The sequence below is a fragment of the Abramis brama genome (genome assembly GCF_963993115.1).
Source record: "Abramis brama genome assembly, contig: SCAFFOLD_52, whole genome shotgun sequence".
Taxonomy (NCBI): Eukaryota; Metazoa; Chordata; class Actinopteri; order Cypriniformes; family Leuciscidae; genus Abramis; species Abramis brama.
In genome coordinates, this window is record NW_028156020.1 from 499063 (window position 1) to 510268 (window position 11206).

Below are 11206 nucleotides of genomic sequence, written 5' to 3' on the forward strand. Positions count from 1 at the left end.
TGATGTCGAAACACTGCAAATCAACTTTAAACATGGAATAAACGAGCTGTATGGAGACTGACAGACTGTCGCTCGTTGTAAAACCTTGTAACCAAACACTTGATGGACCCCATTGACTTCCATAGCAGAAAAAAATTAAAAATACTATGGAAGTCAACGGGGTAACGTTACATCAACTATTTGGTTATATACATTCTTCAAAATATCATATTTGTGTTCAGCAGAAGACAGACATTCATACAGGTTTGGAACAACTTGAGGACGAGTAAATGACATTTTCATTTTGATGTGAACTATTCCTTTAAGACTGGTCATAACTTAGTATGGTATAATTTGAACCTATGATTACCAGCTAGTTGGTCAGATTAATATTGAAGCTTGTTTCCGCCAATAAAAAATAAAAAAATAAATTAAAAAAAAAGTAGGCCTAACTGGGACTTTTTTCCCCCTCACAATTGCGTGATATAGGCTAAATGCACAATTGTCTTTTTTTTTATATATTTTAACTCAGAATTGTACTTTATAATCTAAAATTTTGAAATGGGTCAAAATTGCGAGATACAAACTCACAATTGAAAGATAAAGTCGCAATTATCTTTTAAAATGTTTCATTCCGTGGCGGACACAAGCGTTCATGGGTTATTAACGTTAGTTCCTAAGACACAGTCTGGCCACTGGTAAACCAGCGACATATGTAGATATATTATTAATGAATTGTTCATAATCAGTTTTTAGAAAAGGTTTACCTCAGAAAAATTATACAACAAAAACAACCTTTGGTACTGATTTGTGATTGTGTCATTAGCTAATGACTGTTCACTCATCATCCACAGTGAATCCCTCAGCAATACCTCTAGACTGATTTTGAAGTCAAATTCACCTCCATACTGTAAATATTGATATTTTCTTACCTTTTAATAAGGGCTCTGGCCCGAACACACACCTTCACCGCTTCTGCCATTTTCTCTCCATCCATCAGTGCTATTGAAACTAGCGTTATAAACTGGACACAGCGACGCCATTGGATTAACGTTAAACGGAGACAAGTGAAGTCAATTAAGCCCAATTTATACTAATGCGTCGAACTCACGCCGTAGGCTGTGTGTAGCGCGCGTATCCTGACGCCGGTTTCACACTGCATGCATTAGCAGTATGGCGCGTACTCCGTTGCCAAAATCAAACATCCGAACGACCGACCGACCGATCGACCGTCTATCCGAACGTCTTGAACTTTCAAACGGGTGACCCACGTGACGACAGCGTCTTGAAGTTTGCAGCTTTTTAACCATACAAGTATACAAGCTGATGTGTAAAGACTATAAATGGACATGATAGGCAATACATATAAATATTGTACCCCAAAAACAACTTTCCTGAATCCTGTGCTTGTGGGGCTATGTGTTTTACTTTCAAAGAGCAGAAATACTGCCTATATAGACTACAGACATTCAATAGTCTTGACCAGTATAATCATTTTAACTAGTTTTTATTATTCATTTTATTGCCCAATGTACAATGTTCGCACAGTCCATAAAAAACACTCAAAATAAATGTAGTCTATTATTTTATTTTTTACTTTTTGATCCAGAAGGTTTTCATATTACATTTATATATTTGGACTGAATGATCTAATGAATGCTCTGTATTGTTTATGATATTGAGCTGTGTGTATGATCTGAAAGCATTGTTTGATTTTGAGCACAGATAAAATGGTTTTGAGTAAATTTCTTTATTTTGACAAGCGTCAGATGTTCTATGAATGTAGTTTGAAGATTTGGTTTTGTGTTTAAGGCTTTGAGAAAGTGGATGATGGTTCCAAGAAATGTATTTTAGCAATTCAGGAAAACTGTATAGATTAAAAACATGCATTATTTTTTTATACATCATATCAAACAAATAAAGTAAAAAAAAGTAAATCTAATCAAGCATGATTTTTTGTTTCAAGAACTTAGAGATCTCAACACTTACTCAGTCTTAATAAAATTACTAAATTATAATCTTTCACAAATAAACATCATAAATGTTAAAGTGGAAAGGTTTATTAAAAACATATGTATAATAGTTCTAATATTACATTTAGACAAGATCAGCTGAATATACTTCGTAATTAAGGTTCGTTGATTTTCATGTCTGCCACATATAAACAATGAGCCAAAAAAAAAAAATATATATAATGATCATTTAAATAAAATCATATGTAACACTTTCCTACATGTGCTTACGTGTTGTTAACGCGTTCCCTTGGCGGGAAGTGTGAGTAACTGATCGTCTTCCCAACGTGTTGTTTACGTTGTAACACTTTTTTTTTTTTACCTTACACTGTAAAAAATATTTTTGCAATTTAGTTATTTCAACTTATTTTTGTGAGTAGAGATAACTAGAATGTCCAGACAACAAGAAATTGTAAGTTTTCTTGTCCTCAACTAGACTGAAAGTTGAATGAACAACTTAAATTGTTATTTTAACTCAAAAATGTATGTTTAAACAACTGCAGTAGATTGTCTGTTGAATTAACAAGTATAATTGTTATTTTAACTTATAAATGTAAGTTGAAACAACTGCACTAAATTTTCTGCTGGTTTTACTTCAATTATACTCTAATGAAGTATATTTTTATACTTATATATATAAAGTATATAAATTTACTTTGTAAACTAAACTTAGTAAACTAAACTTAATTTATCTATATGTGGCAGTATAGATGTGTGGTTTTGGGCCACTATTGGTTGCTTCAGGTTTATTTATTGAGCCTATCCCAGCTAAGGGCGGCGCATATATAGCTGCTCTGTAGTGAACCACGTGACAGAGCTTCTTCCTTGCTTTTCCGGTTCCGCATGCTGAGCTGCATGCGGGAAATTTGTCTGGTTGGTCCCCTGTATGGCACGTAGGAGATTGAGTGCTGTTTCCCACGGCTGACGTTCTGGTGTAGATTTTCCACAGGTAGGAACGCGATTGTTTATAGTGTTTATCTTTAAGTTTATAGGGCAGTGGGTGAATTACAATCCCTTCTGTTCTATTTACAGCGTGCACATTGATTTCACCTGTCGGACTGCTGTGACTGGGATTCATTGCACCCCAAGTATGCAGGTTATTTGTATTTGTGTTATGCTCCATGAGATTTCTTTTAATTATAGTTGTTGTTTCAGAAGGGCAGTGTATTCTGCCGAGTGGCGGGGAGGATTCGGTTGCTGGGGTAACTTGTCGTTCGCTCGTTAATCACGGAGCGCTGCTGTTTTGCTGTTGTTTCAACTGGATTTAAACCAACGGAGTTATGTCAACTTCATTCAACTCTGTCTATAGCCGAATCGAAACTGCTAGTGTTTAAAACCGTATGCAGGTTGGCAAGGAGAGGAATATCGCCTTCCTGTAGTTTTAGTGTGTGTGTGGGCGCGTGTGTAAGTGTGTGTGTGTGTGTGTGTGTGTGTGTGCGTGTGTATGTAAGCGTGTGTGTGTGGGGCTACGTGTGAGTGTGCATGTTTACAAGGAGAGTGTTGTGTGTTTGCTAATTGTATTGTTTTCTTTCAAATGTTTATCGTTTAATTAATTTGTTATTTTGTATCTGTTTATTGTGAACTGTATTTGATCAATCTATGTGATTCCTTTCTTTGATTTCATTTTGGGTTGAGTGTTCAAAAGCAAAGGGGCGGGGCTTGACTTGCTGATTACTTTTGTGCTGTGTATGAGCACCAGTGTGTGAAGGTGATATTAATTGTGTGTTTGGTTTTCTTTTGCATTTATTGTGCTATTTACTGAGTGTTTTGGTGCTCACTGAGTCCCCCCCTGCTGGTCACACTCGGTCCTATCATCTGAAAAAGTTGAGATTGTCCCTCTGTTTGTGTATTTATTGTGTATTGATGTTGTGAAGTCTCAGTGTTGAAGTATTATTTTGAACATTTTCCTTGTATCGTCTTTGTCTTGAATTAATTATTATTACTGTGATTAGAAAAATAAAACAATTATTTATTCATCCACGTCTCTTGTCTTATAAGAGGGAAATAAATCTGTGCAGCCTATTTATTAGGTTGGTATTCCTGGGTTAAGAACTCCCAGGTGGCGTAGTCATTACACTAGAAGATCTTTAAGAAAAATACTCTCAATGCCACAATTGGCGTAGTACGGCAGGGTTTCCCATTCTTGAGACGGAGACGTGGGTGTTTATTTTTGTGTAAATTGTTTTGGGGTTATTTTGTTTTGGTGTTTGTTTGTTTTTGTCCTCTCTTTTCTAGAAAAGCCGCAAAACAGCAGTGCCCGTTTGGTTTGAGTCTCCAAATTTTGGGGTGTGCCTTCCTTGAGGGGGTTCGTTTTTGGTAAGTAGGAAGTGGCACATTATAATCATGAGTGAGGAACTCCAAGAGCTCAGGGAGTTGGTGGCTCAGTTGCGAGCCGATAATGAGATGCTGCGTCAAGAACGTGCCTCTGTTGCCTCACCAGGGTCAAGTAGACCCTCTGGTGACGCACATGTTTTGCCCGCTACACCCCCGGCCCCATCCGTTGGTGCTAATGTCGGTTTGTCCGAACGATTTGTCTTTGTACCAAGGGATAGGAAGTGCCCTAAGTTTAATGGCCGGTCAGGGATTGGTATTAGTGAGTGGATTGAGGAGGCTCAGGCCTGTATTCGAATTCGTCATTTGTCCACATCAGATCAGGCTTTCTTTTTATTCGACCAATTGGAGGGGGAGGCACGAGAAGAAATTCGTTACCGTCCTGCTAGCGAACGTAGCGACCCTGAGAAAATATTCGCTGCATTGCGTGAGGTTTATGGATGTTCTGAGTCCCATGTGGCTTTGCAGGAGGCTTTCTTTTCTAGGAAGCAACAAGAAGGGGAGTCTTTGTTAGAATTTTCCCTCGCATTGATGAGTCTAATGGAAAAGGTTAAACAACGTTCGGCCATTGTGATAGATGTTCCAGTTTTATTGCGTGATCAATTTGTCGAGCATGTAGCTGACTGTGCGCTTCGGCGAGAACTTAAACAATTAGTACGCCGTCAACCGACCGTTACTTTATTGGAAGTACGTGGTGAAGCCATTAGATGGGAGCGAGAGGGAATGCCAGGGGGTGCGAGGGGTCGCAGTCAATCAGTCCCGTTATCTTATGGCCTCCAGTATGGGGTTCAAGGAGAGTTGCATTCTGTTGTAGCTGCTTCTCCCAAGTCATCTGAAATGGGTGAGTTGAGAGAAATGCTAAAAGCCCAACAGAAACAGTTAAATCAACTGACACAAAATTTTGCTCGGTTTCAAGATTTTCGTTCACGTGACCGTTCCCCACGTTATGGCCCAGTAATTTGCAGACGGTGCCAACAGCCTGGCCATTTTGCCCGAGATTGTGAAGGCCCACGAGCTCCTCCACGTCCACCAATTGTGGGCCCTCCAACGGTTACTTCATCTGTGGATGGGCGCCGTCACGATCGTCAGCCGTTGGGAAACTAGCACCCGCCGAATTGCAGAGCCACAAATCGGTAGGGGTGACTATTGGCTTGAATGAATTGTCTAGCTCGGATCCTAGTTCTAACCTAATGTCGTCATGCCCACATCTTCTTGTTGGTATGGGAGGAATTAAGATACCTTGTCTAATTGATACCGGCTCCATGGTCTCTACTATAACGGAAAGTTGTTTTCTTGCTAATTTTGCACAATGTGGGCAGGAGCGTTTGATGCGTTGCCAGTGGTTACAGCTTAGGGCAGCAAATGGACTTGAAATCCCCTACATTGGCTACCTAGAGCTGGATATTGAGTTGTGTGGGAAGGTAGTGTTAGGATGTGGAGTATTAGTGATTAAGGATCCCCTGGGTGGTTTGGGTGTCCAAGTTCCTGGAGTTCTAGGGATGAATGTTCTTAGTCGTTGTTACCAGGAACTTTTTGGGCAGCATGGTTTGTCCCTTTTTAATTTGCCTGCGGTTTCAGGCGCCCCTGGTCCTGTCATGCAAGCCTTGCAACACTGTCAGCTGAAGGCTCAACCTTCTGGCTTAATGAGTAAAGTAAGGGTACGTGGGCATAAAGCAAGACGCATTGCAGGTGGTATGATGCAGATGGTAGCGGCCACATGCTCTGAACATTGTTCAGGAAACACAGTGCTGTTTGAGCCTGTTGATCCAGGCCTTCCTGCTGGGTTGCTTGTGTCTCCAGCCCTACTACAGGTTTCTCGGGGTACTGTTTACATACCTGTAGTTAATGTGGGGACTGTAGACGCTTTTCTGTATCCTGGTGCAGTTCTAGGCACCTTGAATGCTGTTTTTGTGACTTGTTTACCCCAAGGAGTCACTGAAGTTAAAACTACGTCTGCAACAGTTGGTTTGCAGTCATCGCAGACTGGGTCCACTATGTCTGAACAAATCGAGTCTATTGATTTAACTGTCTTGACACAGAGTGACCAGGTCCAGGTGAGGATGTTGCTTCAGCAATATCAGTCAGTGTTTTCAGCCCATGATGGTGACTTGGGTTGTACCAATTTACTCTCTCATGACATTCCTCTTCTAGATGATACTCCGGTTAGGCAGAGGTATCGACGCATACCACCTTCAGAGTATGATGTTGTGAAGACCCACATCAGTCAACTTCTCGATGCTCAGGTCATAAGGGAAAGCTGCAGTCCCTACGCTTCCCCGATTGTTCTTGTAAAGAAGAAGGACGGTAGTCTGCGCATGTGTGTGGACTACCGTCAACTGAATGCTAAGACACGAAAAGATGCGTTCCCTTTGCCTCGAATTGAGGAATCTCTAGATGCGTTAACTGGAGCTCGCTGGTTCTCCACTATGGATTTGGCCAGCGGGTACAACCAGGTTCCGGTCACCGAGGAAGATAGAGCTAAGACTGCTTTCTGCACTCCTTTCGGTCTCTTCGAGTGGAATCGCATGCCCTTTGGGCTTTGCAATGCTCCCAGCACATTCCAACGTCTGATGGAGAGATTGTTTGGAGATCAGCAGCAGCAGTCTTTGCTCCTATATCTCGATGATATAGTAGTGTTCTCTTCCTCGGTGGCCCAACATTTGGAACGTTTGGAAGTTGTTTTGAGTCGATTGAAACGAGAGGGTTTAAAAGCAAATTTAGGCAAGTGTGCTTTTTTTCCAACAACAGGTGAGGTACTTGGGGCATATTGTGTCTTCTCAGGGGGTGGCTACAGATCCCAGCAAAGTTGCGGTGGTAGCGCAGTGGCAGCGCCCCACAAGTCTTTCAGAGTTGCGTTCTTTCCTGGGTTTTGCGGGCTATTACCGTCGGTTTGTAGAAGGATTCTCTAAGTTGGCAGCCCCCCTGCATAGGTTGGTAGCCGAAATGGGTGGTCACCGACCCCAGAAACAAGCAGAGCGGAATTTTACAAGCACATGGACAACCCAGTGCCAGGAGAGTTTTGACGCTCTGAAAAATAAACTCATTACAGCCCCTGTTTTGGCATATGCCGACTTTTCCTTGCCGTTTATTTTAGAGGTAGATGCGAGCCACAGGGGTTTGGGTGCTGTGCTCTCTCAGGAACAGGAGGGACAGGTAAGACCTATTGCTTATGCAAGTCGTTGTCTTAGGCCCACTGAGCGCAATACTTCCACCTACAGCTCTATGAGGCTAGAGTTTTTGGCGCTCAAGTGGGCCATGGCAGAGAAATTTCGGGAGTACTTGTTAGGGCATAAGTGTACTGTTTTTACTGACAATAACCCTCTTAGCCATTTGGCTTCAGCTAAGCTTGGGGCAATGGAACAGCGTTGGGCATCCCAGCTTTCAGCTTTTGACTTTGAGGTGCGTTATCGCTCTGGGAGGAGCAATCGTAATGCTGATGCCCTCTCCAGGCAGCCTCCACTAAGTAGTGGGGAGATGCTCGGAGTGCTCCCATTTACCCTAGTTCCTGGCTCTGTAAGGCAGGCAGCAGAGGCAGAGTTGGCCTCATTGGCTACCCAACCCCTGGCTACTCAATCTGTTATGACCACTCTTCCCTGTTGTCCATCGGCGGATATGAAGAGTTTGCAGGATGCAGATCCGGTAATTGGGAAAATACTGCCACTTTGGAGGCGTGGAGTGTTTCCTAGTTTTCAGGAGCGTCAGTTGCTATCTAAAGACACTGTGACTCTTCTCCGTCAGTGGGACCGTTTGGTCGAGCAAGAGGGTGTTTTGTACCGTCATGTTTTCAGCCCAGATGGGAGGGAGGAGATCTTTCAGTTGATTCTGCCCTCTGTTTTAAAAGATTAGGTGTTAACAGGGCTGCATCAGGAACATGGACACCAAGGAGTGGAGCGCACCACCGAATTGGTACGGCAGAGGTGCTATTGGCCAGGAATGGCAAAGGACGTGGCTTGCTGGTGCCGAGAGTGCGAGCGGTGTCAGCTTGGTAAGAACGTACAGCCAGGTGCCTCTAGTTTTTTGGGACACTTGCTGGCATCCAGGCCTAATGAAATCTTGGCCATTGATTTTACCATGCTCGAGCCCTCTAGTTCAGGCATAGAGAACGTTTTGGTGATGACTGATATCTTTACCAAGTACACTTTGGCCGTTCCCACACGGGATCAGCGGGCGGAAACGGTGGCACGAATATTGGTAGTTGAATGGTTCTATAAGTTTGGTGTCCCTGATCGCATACACTCTGATCAGGGCAGAAATTTCGAATCCACATTGATCCAACAGCTGTGTGACCTGTATAAGGTCCAGAAATCTCGGACGACACCCTACCACCCGGCGGGTAACGGCCAGTGTGAGAGATTTAATAGGACTCTGCACAATCTATTGCGCACGTTGCCTCCATCCCGTAAGAGGGATTGGGTGTCTTGTCTTCCCCAAGTCTTATTCAGTTATAATACTACTATCCATCAGGCTACCGGCGAATCACCCTACTTCTTAATGTTTGGCCAGGAGCCACGTTTACCCGTTGATTTTCTGCTGGGTGGGACTCGAGAACCAGCTACGAGAAACGTGCATGAGTGGGTGCTGGAACACCAGACAAGATTACATGTAGCCTTTGAGGGAGCTCAAGAGCGGTTACAGGTAGCAGCAGATCGTCGAAAAACCTATTATGATCTACATGTTCGTGAGGCACCACTGGGAGAGGGCCAGTTGGTCTATCTTCGTCAGTTTGGCACAAGAGGGCGTTCTAAGATCCAAGATTTATGGAGCCCAGTGGTATACCGAGTAGTACAGGCACCTAGGGAGGGAGGATCAGTGTATACCATCGCACCTGTTGGGGACCTGGACCGGGTGCGACGGGTACACCGGTCACTTTTAAAGCTTAGGACCCAGCGGGACCCTGATCTATCTGTCCCTATAGAGGAAATGCCAGTTGAACAGACTCCCTCCTCAGAGGTTGAAGAACAAGAGGGTGATTTGTTTCTTTTGGCACCAGAATCTTTGCCAGTCCTCTCAGGGCAGGGGAGTAGTGATCATCAGAGTCCGCCAGGGCCATCGGCCGGAGTTATGCAGCCTGGGATTTTTGAGACGTCCCGGGTGGTTGAAGTAGTAGCTCAACCGCAACTAGAGTTAGAGTCTGCAGCACCTTCATTGGAGGATGGCGTGGTACGCCGGTCGCAGCGTGCTACAGCTGGCCAACATTCTAATGTTTATCGTCTCCCACGATCCCTTGGGGAGAATGTAGTAGTGGCTACGCCCCAGGTTTCTAACTCTGTCTCTGTGATTTTTAGGCCCTGGAATTAAGGCAGCATATTTGAGAATGTATATCATCGGGGCGACGATACAGGAGTAGGGGGTGGAATGTGGCAGTATAGATGTGTGGTTTTGGGCCACTATTGGTTGCTTCAGGTTTATTTATTGAGCCTATCCCAGCTAAGGGCGGCGCATATATATCTGCTCTGTAGTGAACCACGTGACAGAGCTTCTTCCTTGCTTTTCCGGTTCCGCATGCTGAGCTGCATGCGGGAAATTTGTCTGGTTGGTCCCCTGTATGGCACGTAGGAGATTGAGTGCTGTTTCCCACGGCTGACGTTCTGGTGTAGATTTTCCACAGGTAGGAACGCGATTGTTTATAGTGTTTATCTTTCAGTTTATAGGGCAGTGGGTGAATTACAATCCCTTCTGTTCTATTTACAGCGTGCACATTGATTTCACCTGTCGGACTGCTGTGACTGGGATTCATTGCACCCCAAGTATGCAGGTTATTTGTATTTGTGTTATGCTCCATGAGATTTCTTTTAATTATAGTTGTTGTTTCAGAAGGGCAGTGTATTCTGCCGAGTGGCGGGGAGGATTCGGTTGCTGGGGTAACTTGTCGTTCGCTCGTTAATCACGGAGCGCTGCTGTTTTGCTGTTGTTTCAACTGGATTTAAACCAACGGAGTTATGTCAACTTCATTCAACTCTGTCTATAGCCGAATCGAAACTGCTAGTGTTTAAAACCGTATGCAGGTTGGCAAGGAGAGGAATATCGCCTTCCTGTAGTTTTAGTGTGTGTGTGGGCGCGTGTGTAAGTGTGTGTGTGTGTGTGTGTGCGTGTGTATGTAAGCGTGTGTGTGTGGGGCTACGTGTGAGTGTGCATGTTTACAAGGAGAGTGTTGTGTGTTTGCTAATTGTATTGTTTTCTTTCAAATGTTTATCGTTTAATTAATTTGTTATTTTGTATCTGTTTATTGTGAACTGTATTTGATCAATCTATGTGATTCCTTTCTTTGATTTCATTTTGGGTTGAGTGTTCAAAAGCAAAGGGGCGGGGCTTGACTTGCTGATTACTTTTGTGCTGTGTATGAGCACCAGTGTGTGAAGGTGATATTAATTGTGTGTTTGGTTTTCTTTTGCATTTATTGTGCTATTTACTGAGTGTTTTGGTGCTCACTGAGTCCCCCCCTGCTGGTCACACTCGGTCCTATCATCTGAAAAAGTTGAGATTGTCCCTCTGTTTGTGTATTTATTGTGTATTGATGTTGTGAAGTCTCAGTGTTGAAGTATTATTTTGAACATTTTCCTTGTATCGTCTTTGTCTTGAATTAATTATTATTACTGTGATTAGAAAAATAAAACAATTATTTATTCATCCACGTCTCTTGTCTTATAAGAGGGAAATAAATCTGTGCAGCCTATTTATTAGGTTGGTATTCCTGGGTTAAGAACTCCCAGGTGGCGTAGTCATTACACTAGAAGATCTTTAAGAAAAATACTCTCAATGCCACATATATATCTTGCTGTCTGGTAGACTGCATTAAAACCTAAACTTCAATTTTATTTTAGTGTGTAACGTTAGCCTACATTAAAAACATTACTGTTATTTAAAATTATGAGCACAAATTAATT

General features: G+C 43.0%; 2 long non-coding RNA genes across 2 annotated transcripts; both read left to right on the forward strand.

Annotated features, from left to right (window-relative positions):
• The first annotated feature begins 2811 nt into the window (after positions 1-2811).
• LOC311077161 lies at positions 2812-3967 on the forward strand. Its single transcript, XR_014604774.1, has 3 exons — positions 2812-2940; positions 3024-3079; positions 3147-3967. It is a non-coding gene; the product is annotated as an uncharacterized lncRNA (long non-coding RNA).
• Positions 3968-9699: 5732 nt separating this feature from the next.
• Positions 9700-10949, forward strand: LOC311077162. Its single transcript, XR_014604775.1, has 3 exons — positions 9700-9930; positions 10014-10069; positions 10137-10949. It is a non-coding gene; the product is annotated as an uncharacterized lncRNA (long non-coding RNA).
• Positions 10950-11206: the final 257 nt, after the last annotated feature.